The 17,011-nt window shown below is 35.3% G+C and overlaps 1 long non-coding RNA gene across 1 annotated transcript; it reads left to right on the forward strand.

The window, feature by feature from the left end:
• The first annotated feature begins 5,358 nt into the window (after positions 1 to 5,358).
• On the forward strand, positions 5,359 to 10,882 carry LOC149554917 (uncharacterized). The gene is made up of 2 exons (XR_016365268.1): positions 5,359 to 5,425; positions 10,146 to 10,882. It is a non-coding gene; the product is annotated as an uncharacterized LOC149554917 (long non-coding RNA).
• The last annotated feature ends 6,129 nt before the right edge of the window (positions 10,883 to 17,011 follow it).

The raw sequence follows: 17,011 nt of genomic DNA on the forward strand, positions 1-17,011 counted from the left end.
ACAATACCACTTTCCACATGTCAATTTAGATGACACCTTTCTGAGCATTATATGGGTATGATGCACCAAGCTTTGTTAACTTGCTGATGGGGGATATTCGAGTTCCACGTGCTGGGGATTTGATTCAAGAGAGTAAAGACATTATTAGAACTCTTCGGGATAACATCTCTCGGGCACAGAATCAGTATAAGTAATATGCAGATCAGAAAAGAACTGAAAGAAGTTTTGAGGTTGGTGACATGGTTTACCTCATGCTTTAGCCCTTTCGGCAATCTACTCTTAAAAGAAGTGGGTCGAAAAAGCTTAAGCCTAGATATTATGGGCCTTTCAGGATCACTAGATGAATAGGGGAATTAGCTTATGAGCTTGAGTTTCCAGCAGATAGCAAAATGTATAATGTGTTCCATGTGCCGCACCTCAAAAAGGTGCTAGGACAGAATGTGGCACCTTCTACAGTATTACCCCCTTTGGATGATGAAGGGAAACTGATCTTAGTGCCGGAATTCATTTTGGAAAGCAAGGAAAAATAGCTTCGCATAAGGGTAATCAGAGAGTATTTGGTTAAATGGAAAGATCTACCAGTTGAAGATGCCACTTGGAAAAATGAAACAATTTTGCAGCATCCAGCATTGAGATTGCTTGAGGACAAGCAATTTTAGGCAGGGTGGACTGTCATGTCCCCTTTCTAGCAACATGACTTCTATCGAGGAGTTTTCCTATCATTGACTCTCGTAGGCAAATGAGTTTGGAAAGAGAGTCATTTAGTTGACAGATGATTACATTCTTTCTCTCAGGAAGCTATTGTCTAGTAAGTGGGGCCTACTTGTTTAATGTTGAATTGAGATTGTACTTTAACTTTATAAAGTTATTTATTTAATTTTCTAAAGTTAATTAATAATAAAAGTGCATTATAATAAGATATTATTAAAGACAATTCTGGAAGCTTCCAGTGACTTCTCAAAAAAGTGAATAAATAGAGGACATGAGGCACCCATTTGAACAAGCGGTTTTGTGGATTCGACTTTAATTTCAGTTGGAGCAATTTGTAGTCACTTAGTCTGCAAATTCTCAATTTATCCTTGGAAATGAAAACTTCCTTGGGTAAACAATTTTGAGGATATGGAATATCATCCGAATTATTGCAACCTGAAAGTGATATTGCAGTCACTTTAATAGAGCAAAAAATTGTGGCCTAAGGCCAAGTGGGAGATTCTTGAAGAATAAATTGCCATCTCTCAAGTTATTGCCAGATTAGAGGAATTCGTAGTAAAAACCAGAACATTGTTTGAAATCAGACAAGTCAGGTATACGTCTCAAGACCAAGAGGTGGAGTTACAGTCGAATGCTGGGAATTACGAGTGGAGTTCATCTTCTAACAAATAAATACAGATCATCCGAAATCGGAAAGGGTTAATTTAGAGAAGGCTAGTTAAAAAAGCAGGTTGAAAATTTGTGGTATTGTTTCTTGTGGAAGATCGTGGGCGAGTTCAAGGCCAAAATGGAAATAACCTGCGTCGCGATTGGAATAAAGCTTACACAATTGAATCACTCAAGCCAAAAAATCATCTCTTCATTCTTTTCGACCTCAGTTGGAACATTTTCGTCGGGTATCAGAGGGTATTCTTGCAGGGGTCGAGGACTTCCGAGTTTTGAGTTAATCTCTGATGAACGGGTTGGGAGTTTATTCAAGAGCCAAACTCCATCATTCAAATTTGCAGGATCAATAGAGGGCACGGGCCTGGATTGAAATGAATCAAGCAGGAATCGTTTCTTCGAAACAAGACAGAGGCGAATTTGAGATTCATGCCGACTCAACCTGGGATTCGCCAACAATATTTCATGGGTGGCTCAAAATTTAGGTTCTATTAATTTTCAATAATTATTAGTGATTTGTTCTTTGTACAGTCCAAATCAGGATTAATGCAGACTTAGCATTTTGGACTCAAATCAAAAATTGTTACAATTAGACTTCTTAAATTTGAGTATCATTGCACCCCCATTGATGAATATTGTTTAAGACATTACATATATTTAGTGATTGCATGCCATCATTGAGTATTGGTTATTTTTCCCTATGATTTTTAAATAAGGACCATTTCAACAATTTTCCTTCATTTTTGATCTGCACCATTCAGAATGGAAGTGGCATACCAATAACAAAGCATGGGAACTATTTTTTATAATTCAGCCATAACCAAGAGATAATGGTCACCTCCAATCCCCATAAGGAAAGCATTCAAATTCCACAACTACAGCCACATATCATCTCATGGATTGCAAGCATTAGCTGATATGCAAAGGGATTGTTTGAAGAAATATCAATGGCACTCTAGTTAAATGTTTGAAAGAACACCTCAAAATTAAGACATGAAGTATGTCTATATGTCATCTGTTTGATATAATGCACATTTCATCTAAAGGAGGGAATATGATGATTGCACGCCATGCACAAATGGGATGTTCAGTCACTTTCTAAGATTATGTCAAAAGGAATTCTATTGAATATCATAGTGCCAGATCTTGACACCCCACATCATCATATGTTGTGGTATATCAAGAAGAGTTCAAAATCATTTATGCAATAAAATTGGGTTGTTGGATTAATTTCCATCATTGGCATGAAGGGATGAAAAATATGAATATAGAGTCAATGATGAATAAGAATCAAAGGGATTCCATCAAGCATCTTGGGGAATTTAACTATTCTATCAACATGATTGAGGGAACCATAAGTGCAGTTCATGAGAGCATTCACAAGCACATGACTTAATGGGTGAAACACATGTTGAATATTGGAGGTCTCTAATCAATCAAATGGGATGGAATACCAAATTGTTATGAAACACATATGGTGGTGGACTTGGGAGCTTAAACAAATGGGGATGGTTAAATTTGTATGTGCCTTGAGATGCTACTGACCTCACAAAGAATTAGAGGCATTACATATAAGTTGTTTTGACTAAAAGTTCGCATGACACATCCTATAGAATTATATTATTGAAAGGGTTCAACTATCTCATCAACCATTGGCATGATGAGAATAGGGTGCAAAATGATAATTACCATTCTTCTACTTGGTAATGATAAAGTTTCAATACAGTACGTCAGCATCATGAGAAACTAGTGCATGCTTGTATTGCTACAATATTCTAATAAAAGAGATGAAGTGGTTTGAAAAGGGATGTTGTGAATGATTGTTTCTATGTCAATATTGAATATGTAAAACTATGATGAAGATCATGAGAAGAGTCTACATCAAATAACTTGCCAAATCAATGATTCAACCTTCTGGAGACATGTTGTAAGCCATACATTTCAATAAGTGATCTTAGTCACTCTAGGTTAATTTTGTAGAAGTTAATTAACCTCACTTAAATCACATATTTGGGAAGTAGTTATTAACCATGGAAGAGTAGTTGTTAACCTCAATGTCTATATAAGAAATCATATTGGCTTTGTAAATGGACTTTTTGGACTTTTGAATAGGAGAAGACTTAGGTTAAAATTTTTGTAATAAGATAATATTCGGAATGTGTATACAAATTTTATCTTTGTAATCAAAATTCCTCTTAGGTTCTTGGTGCAAGAAAATAAGGGAAAATACTATTTGAGTTCTCTTCTTTCAAAATCTAAATTGTTAAAAACGTTGATTATTTTTGCAGTAAGCATTTTCATGGTATTGTGCAAATGTTTATGAATATTTGGATCAACATTGTGCTAGTGTTAATTCTCAAGCATAGATCTTGATTGTTGTTATTAGTGGTTTAAGTTAGTCCCGGAAAGCTTTGAAGTCATGTGGTGCGCTCATCATCAATGGCTTTCTATTGATCTTTTAAAGTTTGATTTCATCTTTATTTGAAAACCTTCAAAATTACATCATATGAGGGAGCTTCCCCTCTAAACATAGAGGAAGGTGGCATATCAAGGGCCTATCCAACTATTGTGAACAATTTTTCACATACACTCCATTGGACTATTTTCAAGTGACAAATTTGTTTACCAACAATGTGAAAAATACAAATTTAAATTTGTCAATTATACTTGAAAAAATGTTCCAAGATCTTAAATGTGGCCCTAATTACAACATATAACCTAAGAGTTACTTTAACATTCACCTTGCATGTAGTAATATTATCAAACCAAATATTAAACTTGATCAAAATTGTCAAACCTAACCATAATTGTAATATTATCTATATACAATGAGTGGTATCATTAATTTTAGTGAGAGATGGATTCATCTGAATCAATACTCATGAAACATAGGTCAAGACATTTGATTTAAACAATTACATAATGGAATTTTAATAATAATAATATTACAATTTGATGTAGTTGAAAATATCTTCTATTTATAAAAAATTAAGGACTTCTAGAATGGGTGTCACCTTGAAATTTGATACATTGTAATTAAAGAATGATTATATTTTATAATTTTATTTTATATAATATTTTGTACTATATACTATTTATCTCAACCATAATTGGTTGATTTCATTAGGTGTTATAGGACCCCTTTTTAAAGCTCTGTCATATTGATTTATTTTGGTCTAGATTTTCCCCTAGTTAATATATTTTATTAATAATAAGATTTTTACTTTTTATGAAATCATTTATAGATTACTTTAATATACTACTATATAAATAATTACTTTTTATGTTAAAATTAGATTCTAGCTCAATTTAAATGCTAATCAATACTTTAAATTAAACATTTTAAAAAAATTAGTAAAATATAATATAATAAACAATTCAATTCTACACACCTATTTTTTAATCTTTGACATACTTTATATTTAACTATTACAAATTTAATTATATTTAGATCATTGCAAATTTACTGTATCACAATATTATTTTAACAACTATTATCTTACATACTAGTTAGCCCCAAGTACATGCCAGTCTGTAGCACTTGCTTTAGTGTTGTAATTGGAAAACTGTTTTCTTAATTTTCAATTTTAACTTAATAGTCAATTCTACATTAATTTCAATTCTAATACAACAACTCAAACGTACAGAAAGAAAAGTTAGAAAAGAATCTTGGTGATATCCTCCACAGTAAAATTAGATCAAACGGAGAATAAACAACTCAGATCGATGGTGTACAATTGTCCTGCCAGTTCTCTCTCATTGACTAATGTGAGAAAAATACAGTTACGTATCAATCACTCTTCCAAAATTTTCATAACGCGCCATGACATTCCCGAGTTTAGCGGACAAAATTTCCACTCACTTCTCTTCCCATCAACTTCTGTCAATTTCACCCACGGTTGACATAACTAATGAATACAGGCGCATGGAAAATTGTGTGCATATGGATACACGCCCATATGTTTGCGATAGTAGAAAATTTGTGTGCATATGTTTGCGAGAGTAGATTTCAGATTTTGGAGTATTGCTACCACTCGGCCGAAATATTAAGGTGAGTGACTACCTTTAATTCTGTGAATCCCAATTCAATGATATAATATGTTCTAAGGTTTCATGTTTTAATATAACTGTTGCTCTGTATTTTGCTTTTGGAATAAAGGTCTAAAGTAATATGATTGGTGAATATATTTCGGTTAAATGGAAGCCTGAATCTAATATCTCTTTAGAAATTCCTTGAAAGGATTAGTTAGGTATTCGAATGGATTCGAAAAGGCCAATAGAAAAGTTGTCCAAGTGGTGAAGAGGCAGGAAGCAGTGTGGAAAACAAGACCAAACGGTTACGGCCAGATGACAATAAAAGAGAAGCCCTAGAGTTTTTTGCTTTGGTGGAAAATATCAAAGCATTGAAGAAGCTGATGAATCCTATAAATAAAGGAGGTAACTCTAACAATTCTATTCATTCTAAGTCTGCACCTTGGAAGCCTGTTTTCGAGTGGGAAGATTTTTCTAATCTAACACCCAAGTGCAGGCCTTGTCATGCCCAGATGGAGATTATGACTCCTTTTAAAAATAGCTGCAGAGTTTCCAGAGGAGATGTTGAAAGTGAGAAATATGTGGGTTCCGAGATTATTGATCTGAATGAAGAACCCCCCTCGCAAAACACTTCAACCGGAGCATTCAACTTGTTTTCTTAGGGTTTTGTACATTAAAGTAAGTCATCAGAGAAGTCATATATGGTGTAGTTAGTAGTGGATGCTTTTTGACAGATTGCTACCGTTAGTCTCAAATTAAAAGAAAAATATGAAAGTGTATCACGTGGTTCAAGTTTCCTGTCAAAATACACTGTTTGCTCTTTTAATGAAGTTGCGCTTAGAGATTTGTCATTAATTGGCAGCTAGGTTTACAGGGGTGTCAGCAAGGGAAGTATTTCAGTTCTCTTGATTTTGGGAAAATTGTGAATTATTGTAACTATGGACATATTAAGTACTTGAGCTTGACAATGCTCTCTGCTCAGCAAAGTTGAAATCGAAATATACAATTTTAAAAGTATAAAATGTCAGGTGGTTTGTCGATAATTTGATCACAAAATCGGTGAGTAGTGTAAAATTGTATGCGATTTCCGCAAATCACAGTGGCAATTTGGTATATTTAGTTTTGATGCAAGTAGCGAGGAGTTGTATTAGGTGGTGTTTATAAAATAAGTATATATATATATATATATATGAGGAGTTGTATTAGGCCGTGCTTATATATATATATCTAATTAAATGGTTCAGGATTGCAATATTGTGGATAGTGGGCAGGTATACCTTTGGACTTGTTGAGCTAGCCTTTTTGATGGAGGTCTTCCACAAAATATTTGTAGCTACATGAAAACTAGTCTTAGGCTGAACTCTTCTGTTAAGAGCCAACCACTAAGGGGTATCCATCCGGCCAAATTGGTCTAGGGCACATCCCTTTTCAATGTAGGAACTGTTCACTCAACAAGACTTGATCATGGTAGGCTCTTTAAGAACCTTTCAATTGGGTAGACCAATTAGACAATATGATCTTTTTTCAAATCTGAATAAATGATAGAGCTTGGCCCTATGGATAAGTTTGCTATAACCATTGCATATAGTACGTTTTGTCTAGAGATTAACCTATCCCTTCATATGTGATACCATCACAAATTTTATCATTGTCCAACATGTCTTCTACTAATCCCATGCTACTTAATTCTTCATGAGTCTGGAAGACGAATCACATGCTACTCAATTCTTCACGAATCAGGAAGGCTTTGTATATATTTTGAATTCAGCATATAGAAAGTCGGTTTCATTTGGCCTGATTGTACTATATGACCATTTGATAAATAATAGTAAATCTTACAGCGAACAATTTAACCAAATAGCAGAGTGATAGACAAACAATACAATAAGAATAAAAATGCATTAACCGAACTGCCTCTAGTTGTAATACATCAAAGGCAAGTGCGAGTTGCAATCACATGTGGGACATACTATGGACATTATTTCACGTTAAGATGAAATTGACCACCAAAACTATGGTGTATAATTTAGATGGGTTTGATTTATTAATAGGACTAATCCTTACCTAAAACAGCGTGGTCTTTAAGTAAGGAATATCATGCCCGACTTCGGTGGACAAAATGACAGCGGCAAGATCAAATTGACCGCCAAAAGATATGGTGTATAATTTAAATGGATTTTCATTTGACTTCTATGACAAACTAATAAATGTTTATCATAAGCGTTTCTCTTCCGTATTTCAAATTGGAGTGGAGTGGGTATAGTGTTGAATCCGCACTAGAAATATCAGAAGAAGGTCGAGAGATTAGGAAAATAATCGGAGTCAACCTTTGACGTTGCGTGCCCATTGCTTTCAATGTGACAGAACTCAAGAAAGTAGGGAAATGAAAAAATATTCAATTTTAATCCCAACTTTGGTATGATGGGCTCGGAGAGCATGGAAAAATTCTTTTGAGGCTTTTTCTCCAACCTTCAACTTTCTAAAAGCTTAGGAGTCATTTAAAATAAAGGAAATATTAAATTCATACCTAAGGCTGGTGATCTGGAGGACATATGCAATTGGAGGCCCATCACCCTTCTGAATGTGGCTTATAAGATAATTGCCAAGGCACTCTCTCTCAAAATCATGCACATGTTGCCTCTAATTGTTTGGCTTGAGAAAACTGGCTTCATCAAGTCCAAAGACATTCTTGATAACATTATTATTGTCTGGGAAGGGATGGAGTGGGCTCGCAAGTCCAAACAAAAGGCTATCTTTCTGAAGATAGATTTTGCCAAAGCATATGATTGCATTGAATGGCCCTTCATCCTAGCTATGCTCCAAGCCCTGGGATTTGGTCCCAACTTTATTTAATCCGTGGAGATGCCTTTTGGTAGTGCTAATGCTTGCATTACCATTAATAATTCGCAATCTGAAGCCTTTGGGCTCTTTCGCTCCATCAGGCAAGGTTTCCCTTTAGCTCCACCGCTTTACGTCCTTGCTGCTGAAGGGTTTGGGTACCTGCTTGCTCATTCTATTTCCTCAGGATTGGTTCGTGGCATTACCTTGCCTGATTCTACTTCCCAACTTGTCAATGGGCATTTTGCTAATGATTCTTCCTTACTCTTCTTGAGGAGGAGGAAAGCATCAACAATGCGCTATCTTGTCTGCAGACTTTTTGTCAAGCCTATGGCTTTGCCATTCAATGGCATAAAACGCTCTGCTACCACCAGTTTTTTTCACCAGCTCTGCACTAGCTCACCCAGTTTGAGTTGAAATGGGTCACTCACGGTGAAGTTTCTCATTTTCTTGGCATCCCTTTTGCCTTTCAAGCTTCCCCTCTGGAGCTTTGGAATGATGTCCTTGCTAAGATTGCGAAAAAGCTTGATTACTGGATTAACAAGCCGCTCTCTCTTGCTGGTAAATTCTAGATTTGTTCTAAGATTCTGGCGACCACCCATGTTTATTATTCTTCCTATTGGGCTCCTTCCAAAGCTTCCTATCTTAAGCTGGAATGCCTGCTCGGAGATTTCCTCTAGGCTTCTAGTTTCGATCATCATGGATTTCATAAAGTCGCTTAGGAATTTTGTTGCCTCCCTAAAGAATCTGGTGGCTTCGGTCTACTTTCCACTCATGAACAAGGCCTTGTGGTTTGTGCCAAGTGGATCATTTGTGCTATTACTGGAGAAGAAGCTTGGAAGATTCTGGTTCGCCATTGCATTTCTTCTGGCTTCCCTGTCAACAAACCTACGTGGAAGGGGATTGGTTTTCAAACCCTTCTCATCATGCACAATCCTATTGTCATACAAGGCTCATTTGTTATCAAGAGCATCTGAAAAGCCTGGGAGGCTATCAACCCCTGGCTTCATTAGGCTGGGGATGACTTTTGTAATGGTCTCTCCTTGAATCAACAGAATATTTGGTGGTCTCCCCTGTTTTCCATTCAGGGTAACCCTATTGCTAAGAGCCAAGGTGTCAATGCTCTTCATTTTTTCAAACGTGGCATTAGTACTATTAAAGATCTCTTTTCCAGGGTCACTATGAGTTTCAGGACCTGGGAAGACATGTAGGTTCAGTAGCGCCTTGTCCATGCAGATCGACAGACTTTTGACCTATTGCTTTCCTCCATCCCTATACATCTGGTGCACAAGGTTGGAATTCAGTCTAGTCATCCTTGGTGGCATGACTAGAAATGGTGTCCTGACACTCCTTTTGCCAACTACAAGCCCAATAAGAGATATTGATGGCTTTTGCCCCATCTTCTGATGGTAGACATGCTCAACAAGAGATGGCATTTGCAATCTTCACTTTCTTTATGGCAAAAATACTTCGATACCATTTGGTGCACTATTACTGAGCCCAAGATCGCCCACTTTTCTTGGTGCCTTGCCTTCCAAGGTCTTCCCCTGGGGCCTCAACTCAAGCACATAGGGGTTCTTGATCCTAGATGCCCCTTCTGTGGTCAGTCTGAGTCCTTTCTGCATATTTTTTTGTTTTGTAAATGTGTGCATAATTATTGGCACTGGATTCATGATTTTTTCAAGCCCTTTCAGCCCAAACTATTTTCATGGCACATGATCTTGCTGGGTGATTCCCCCAGAATTCCCAGAAAGTACTCCTAAATCTGGCATACATTCAGGATGGAAATTTTGTTTACTCTATGGAAAGATAGAAATGTTGTTTTATTCACACACAACTTTTTGGATGTTAACATTGCAATGTACACTAAAGCTTCTATTTGTAACAATGTTATTATGCAGATACAGGTGCAAGCTAACAAAGTTGCCTTGGAAGTTGCTCACTTGTAGGAGCTACTCAACCACTGGGGTAATGCCCCTTGCACTGTGGCTTGAGTACCTCCAGATCCCTCGACAGACACCTCGACGCCTCGTGGCCGTCGGTAGCAGCGCCACTCCTCAGGCCACCACTCGCACACTCCGCACTCGCAGGCCTCCCGCCACCGCTCTCCCAGTGGTGGGACTGGTAGCTGGAGGCCCCGCTCTGCCTTCCCACCCCATGGTGGCTCTGGTTGGTCCCTGCCTCCTCCTCCTGGCGCTCGTCAAGATATTGCTTGCAAATGGCCCCACCTGGCACTAACGATTTCTCCTCCGTGGCCTAAGGTCAAAGATGTGGAGGCTGCCACTGATCCCCTTACTATTGTTGCTCCTGATGACGGCTAGTCTATGCGCAACCCACCCCCCAATCCCAGAAATGATTGGGGTTTCAATGACAATGATGATCCTCCCCCCTTGGCTACCACTGCTTTGGCAGCCTGAGGTTGCTATATACATTTTTTCTTGATGAATAGTTGCTTTTTTCGGTTGATGCCATGTGTTTAGTTTCGGCTTTGGCCACTTGAACTCTCTTGCAGGGTGATCTTGTATCTCTCGACCCCTTTTTTGTGAATTGTATTCTAAGTATATTTTTTAATAGAATAGGACTATTCATCAAAAAATATTCAATTGATAAATACTAACAAATGCAATTTTAAAGGTTTGTTGAATGTTGATAATTAGGTTGTCCTCTTATATACCATCAATTGGAAAGAGGTAAGTGCGGTGGTTCAATCCCAGTTACTACTAATAGGGTAGAAGAATAATTAAGGAAACTTAGTTAAAGGATTGGGAAAATGATAGGATGTCATAATGATATAATGGGATGGATGCATCCAATATCTTTGATTATTAATTTTTTTAGAAATTACTTAAAAATTTAGAAATTTACATAAGGTGGGGAAAGAGTGGAATTTTTTTTTTCAATTTTGAAGAGTAGTTATAAATAATGGATTCTAAGAGTGGCATATGATAAAATTATCTCCACAAATTTTGCATCATGAAATCTTTCTAAAAATAGAAATTACAAGCCTTATTAATGCAATCACATCAAATTTGTCAAGGGACCTACAATGACTTGCAAACTTCAAAGACATAAAATAAAAACAATAGATGATCTCATTAATAGATAACTATTTTATTTATAACATGATTCCATATAAAATACTTAATACTGGATTTTTAAAGTCATTCATTATTTCATAATTACCTTGCATGAAGAAAAATATTATTAACTAAACTTTAGAAACTAAATTTATTACCCTAAATTGTAAAACTTTTATTTATAAATATAAAAATCTAACATTTTACCTTGTATTAAATTAATTAGACAAGAGTGAAAGCTACAAGGGATATTAACCCAACCCTCTCAAAACTTTGATCAAGTGCCTTCAACAATCCTCCTTGTTGAATACTAAGGATCCCACCATCCTACATAATGAGACACATTTCCTCTAAAATTCCACATCCACTCTAAGTGAGTCTAATGTCTCCTTTAGTGATGAACATGTGATGCCCTTCCTTTGAAAGTCCAAAACTTATCTCAATATTTCTAATGCCTCCTTCAATATTCTGCATAAAATCACCATTGGTTTTTCATCTCATGAGATGTCTTTCTTCTTAAATTAGAAATCTCATATAAGTGTCTCTAATGCCTCCTCTAGTACTCAACATATTGTCAAACAAATTATGCTATCTCACTCCTCTTCTCACAACATATTGTCAATCACAACACTTCACTTCTCTTTAGAGATGAAATTGCCAAGCTCAAACATTATAGAGATAAAATTTATTGTATCCTACGTAGCAATATATGTAAATGAAAATATAGATTGAGATAATAAACAATTAACATACATTTTTTCCCTCTAACCTCATATGGTATATTTTCTATTATTTAAAGTATAAATCATTTATCAATGCATTCACCATGAGGTGGACTATCCCCATTAGATAATCTATTTGTATGTATGCTTCCTCAAGTTTCCATCAATGAGATCAATGGCTCACTAAATGCCATAAATTTCTACATGTCTATTTTCTAGATGGTATAAGTATTTGAAGTCCTTTTTAGTTGAAATTTTGGACGTTTTCCAAGAAACCAAAGAACATTCCTCAATAATTTGATGGTCTTTATTAAACCAACTTTATTTTGGTGCTAGAATATTGTGAACCAAATAGAACATTGAACCCATCCCATAATTCTTTTAATATATTTGTTAAATAAATATGCTATAAATATACCTAATAAATAATGATCGATAAGTATTGGTGTCCTATGAGCTTTAGCCATCCACTTCATTTCTTAGTGTGCATCTAAAGATTATCTAACAATTCCACTAACAATGTTCGTAGATTTTTTTCAATCAAAACGAATTGTATGTTAATTTTACACATGAAATTCAAACACTTTAGATTTTGGGATCATATTTAATTCATAAATTATCTTTATTACTCAAAAAAGAGAACTATACCAAAATAATTACTAATATCACCTTATAAAGAAATCAAGTTTCACATCTCTATGAGCTATTATTGAAGTTTGATTCATTCAAAAATTAAACCGATGATTCTAACTACATAGTTTTCTCAAAACTCAACAACTTCATTTCAATAACAAATATTTCACATATGAGGAACATTGTTCAATATGAGTTCCAATTTAATGTACGGCTTACCTTATTCTCCTACACCACTAGAAGAATCTCTATAAACCAAAATTTTATTGTGAATCTAAAGGCCAATATATAGGATATTTTCCCTTCATTTATGTAAGTATCTTCATTTCCAAAACTCTTCAATTAATTTTTAATTTGCATATTTAAAGATATTGTTGAAGTATCATTGTACTCAACTTATTATAATCAATATGATACTCCATGCAATTTAGACGTAGCCACAAATTATGGTGAACCCTGATAAATATATTGTTTCATTAATTTTCTTTCTCTAGTCTAGTTTGTTCTTTCAATTTCTTTCAATTTTTGTTTCTCAATCCTTTTTAATTTCTATCAGAGCATAGGTTGTGCTGGTTGGAAATCAAAGTTAAATTTTGTAAACAATGGAGGATAAGATAGTAGATAAATTGGTATAGTATAATTTTAGCCTTTGGAAGGCGTAGGTGGAGTTATTATTAATCATACAAGGTCTTTCTCTTTCATTGGAAGGAAAGAAAAAGAAGCCAATGTTAATGAAAGATGAATATTGGGAAACTTTAGAAAAGAATTCAAAAAAGTAAATTTTTCTTGCTCTAGAAAATAATGTCCTCTTCAATGCCATATATGAGAAGACTATAAAGCATTTTTAAGACAAGCTTTGAGACATGTATGCCATGAAATTATTTGTGAATCCAATTTTCATCATGAAGAAGTTATATAAACTCAAGATAGAGGAAATAGGGACTATTTCCAATTACCTCAATGATTTCAACACTTTAATTAGCTCAAAAAAATTTGTCGGCATAACACAACTTAATGAGAAGAAAGTTGTTCTCTTATTATATTCACTACATAGCACTTGGGATGGCATTCAGTTAATGACTGGTGTTTTAGTTTAAGAAAAAAGTATGTTGGCCTTTTTGGATGTAGTTTCTACTCTGTTGAGTGAAGATATGAGAAGAAGAAACCAAGAAACTTGTTGTAGTGATGCTCTTACCATGATCAATAGTAGGACTAGGGGAAGAATCCATCATAGAGATAAAGATCATAACCGAAGGAGATCTAAATCACCCAACAGATCAACGTCAAGAGGTAGGTATGGAGAATATTAACTTTTTTGTAAGGTAGGGCACTCAAAGAGAAATTGTCTTTGTTACAAGAAGGCACAAGAAAAAGAGAAAACTATTGAAGCTTATATCGTGTGATCTAAAATGTTGACACTTTTCTATGAGCAATAATATCCAAGATTTCTCAAGAATGAGATCCCAAATGGTGACTCATAGCTCTCTATTCATCAAGTGCAAGGATTTTTAATGGAGGCCCTCAGTTTGACCTAGTTTTTACCCATGCAAATACACCATAAAATGAGATATTCAAAGAGGAAAAGTAAGAATTCTAGTCTCCATGATCACAAAATATGCATGCAAATGAAGATGCAAGATAATCTAAATGATAGCAATGCAAAGCAATGCAAGAAAGGAAATAAAAATGCAAGATTAATCTATGAAAGCAAATATGACTCTAAGATAATATGAAAATACAAGAATGAAACATAATGATGGAAGCCATGGATGCATGAGAGAAGAAGACAAGAAGAGAGAAGTTGCAATGAGGCTCTAATGTCCAAACCCTAAGGCTAGAACCCTAATGCTCCAACTCCTCCAAAATGGATCTCCAAACATGTAATATAACAATACTATAGCTACTAACATCTATTCTTCTTCTTATGAAATGAGAAGGAGAGGGCTCCTTATTTAGTCAATTGTGGAGGTGGGAGGCTTCTCACAAATAATATGGGAGAATAAGGCTTGATCCACGTGAGACAAAATGCTACCAATGAGAAAAGAGAAGTGTTTGAAAAGAAAGTGGAAAGAGGAAATTAAGGAATCTCACTTAGAAATATGTGCATTTAAGTGTAGAGAAAAAATTATTTATTTAATTTATTTTCTTTTTGCATTGTAAGGAGAGATTTAAGTGGGGATTATATTTAATTAAAAGGGAGATTTTCTTTTAATTAAACAAGATTTAGGATAAGATGATCAAACCATAGGAAATATTGAAATAATTAAATTAATTTCAATTTGATCAAGGAATATGAGTTGAATTGATTCAATAAAATATTGCAATGCATTGATTCAAGAAATTGATAAATTAAAGAATGGGGGCCCATAGTCTAGGCGACCATTTTAGGGAGCATACATATATAACTTGTAAAAAGGATAAAGTTATTTTAATTATTTCAATAACTAACACCACATTATATTTTTGGGTGTTATATTTTGGAGCCTTCTTTCATGCTACCTCTTGCATGGAGTATTTCACAAACTATCATGAAGAGATTTTTTGAGAATTTGTTCTTAGAGATAACAAATCTTTTGGGGCACAAATCACAGGGAGGTGATGGAGTTTGTTAGGAAAACTCAGAGATCAAAGATGCAACAACGAATGGGGATGGGAACCCACATATCCCTAGCAAGGATCAAGACAAATCTTTTCCAACCTCTAAGGTGGGTCAGCCTAGTGCACATTATGCAAAATGGTCTTCTCTATTTGGAGTTAAACCAATTGGTAAGTCTTCTTTCACACCAGTTAAGGTACTCTCTAGGTTGGAAAAGGGTTCATGTGTAATTTCAATTCTAGATGAGCTAGTAGATCACGACATTGCTATAATGACCTCTACCTTGGTGGGTAAGTTCATTGGCCAAAGGCCGAATATAGATATTATTAGAGCTTTCAGGTAGAAAAAATGGAACCTTAAGGGACAAGTCATTGTAACTATGATGGCCAAAGGTTTCCTATCTTTTGAATTTTCATGTAGTGAGGATTTGTCAAGCATTTTGTATGAAGGACCTTGGCTTATAGGTCGCTTGACACTAGTCCTCCAGAAGTGGACTTTGAAGCTAGATTTGAACGATTCCTTTTTTGTGCAAGCTATGGTATTGGTCAGACTTCTCGAGCTTCCATTGGAGTTCTGGAATGAGGATGTTTTTTTAGGAGTGGAAAACTCCTTTGGCAATATTCTATCCATAGATCAAATAATTGCATCCAAAAGAAGACTCACGTATGTTTGTATCTGTATTGGAGTTCGAGAAGGGGGATGATATGTCTAAGCTTGTGTGCTTTCATTCTAAACTAGGTATGCATGTCTATAAGTTAGTTTATGAAAGTTTTCCTTTTGCATGTTTTTATTATTTCAAATTGGGTCATAAGGCTAATCAGTGCCCAAAGGCTAAAGAGGAAAAGAGTAGAAAAAAAGCAATTTCTAAATCTAGAAAGGAGAAAAAGATGTGGAAAAAGAAGGAAATTAAGGATAGTCTTGAGATTCAAGAAGGGAGGGTGGAAATCCCTATAACAGAAGGGCATGAATTAGAATAGAATGGATCAAAGGTGGGCAAGGAGATTGAAGAACTAGTTCTCACAATGCTTGATTCTTAGAGCATAGAATTAGATCAAATTAAACCTGAGTTGGGTTAGGAGGATAAACATCTAGCTTCTGAAGCCACAGAGGGGGCTATCCTATCAAATGAATTGATGGTCATAGAGCTAGCTACTTCCCAAATCTATCAGGGGATAAGTGAGTCTTCAAAGGGAGATAAAGGTATTGAAAAGGAGATACAAAGAGTTTAGTATGTGATACCTCTACAGGAAATTATGATTTCCTCTCAAATGGAGAGGGGGGAGGAGAATAGATTGAATGAAGAAATGGACATAGTCAGGGAAATAGAAGGATATCATGAAACCATGGTGGTCACCTCATCTTCTATTAAGGATCATTCTATTTCTTTTAATTTGGAAGAGAGGCTTACGGACTTGGTCAAATTTTCTTCGCCTTGTTAGATTTCAAGAATTGTGTAATGGCTTGATAATAACAAGGGGAATGAGGTAAAGAACAAAAAGAAGAATAGTAGGGATATTTCCCCTATGTCACCAACAATGAACAAAATTTAGGTGAAAGCAGATGTGGGAGTAAAGAAAAAGCCAACAAGCAAAAAGAGTTCAAGCCAAATCATGCAAGAGGAGGTTAGAAGGAATTTGGTGGATGGGAGCTAAAGAACAATTTTGGAATGCTCTGGTAAAAAGAAATGAAGATTATGTCCTAGAATATAAGGGGCCTAAATGGGACCCATAAATAGGAGG

Source organism: Cupressus sempervirens, chromosome 5 (genome assembly GCF_028749045.1).
Source record: "Cupressus sempervirens isolate cs-2001-9-10 chromosome 5, ASM2874904v1, whole genome shotgun sequence".
NCBI classification, from domain to species: domain Eukaryota; kingdom Viridiplantae; phylum Streptophyta; class Pinopsida; order Cupressales; family Cupressaceae; genus Cupressus; species Cupressus sempervirens.